A 707-nucleotide genomic window follows, 5' to 3' on the forward strand; every position below is an offset into this window, starting at 1 on the left:
CTGACAATTACAACTAATAATTTCGAGATAAAATCGGCGATGATTTAGATGATTCAAAATAATCCGTAGTTTAGGGCACTATGACAGAGGACCCTAATCAACTTTTAAAACGAGTTCCTCAACTCTGTGATACTTTTAAGTATAACGGGGTCATTGATAACACTATTCGTCTTCGATTGTTCCCCTTTTCTTTAATTGATAACACCTTTTATTGACTCGACTCGTAGGCACTAGGGTCTATCATGACATGAGATGAACTAGCTGGAAAGTTCTTATAGAAGTTCTTACTAATTAGTAAAGCAGTACAACTAAGAAAAGAGGTTGTTGTTTTTAGATAGATGGAGGGAAAATGTTTCTATGAGGAGTAGGAATGTTTCAAAATGCTGATTAAAAAATGCCCGCACCACGGATTTCTTGAGTGGATGCGACTACAGGTATTTTATAATGGGTTGGATGCAAATGCACGATCTAGATTAGACAGAGCAGTAAGAGGAGCCCTTATGAACATAACGTACAAGGATACATACGAAATAATTGAGAATATGAGACTAAACCCCTGTCAGTGGCCAATTAAATGATTCACATATGGTCAGAAACCCCCCACGGTAAAAGCTATCCAAAAAGATGACAAGTATCAACAGTTAGTGGATAGATTCAACCATATCGAATCTGCTTCTACACTATTTATGCATGGGGGAGACAAACTA

General features: G+C 37.2%; 1 non-coding gene across 1 annotated transcript; it reads right to left on the bottom strand.

The window, feature by feature from the left end:
• Window positions 1-305: 305 nt before the first annotated feature.
• Window positions 306-412, bottom strand: LOC128035108 (small nucleolar RNA R71). The gene has a single exon (XR_008191512.1). It is a non-coding gene; the product is annotated as a small nucleolar RNA R71 (small nucleolar RNA).
• Between the last annotated feature and the right edge of the window lie 295 nt (window positions 413-707).

The sequence above is a fragment of the Gossypium raimondii genome, chromosome 11, assembly GCF_025698545.1.
Source record: "Gossypium raimondii isolate GPD5lz chromosome 11, ASM2569854v1, whole genome shotgun sequence".
Taxonomy (NCBI): Eukaryota; Viridiplantae; Streptophyta; class Magnoliopsida; order Malvales; family Malvaceae; genus Gossypium; species Gossypium raimondii.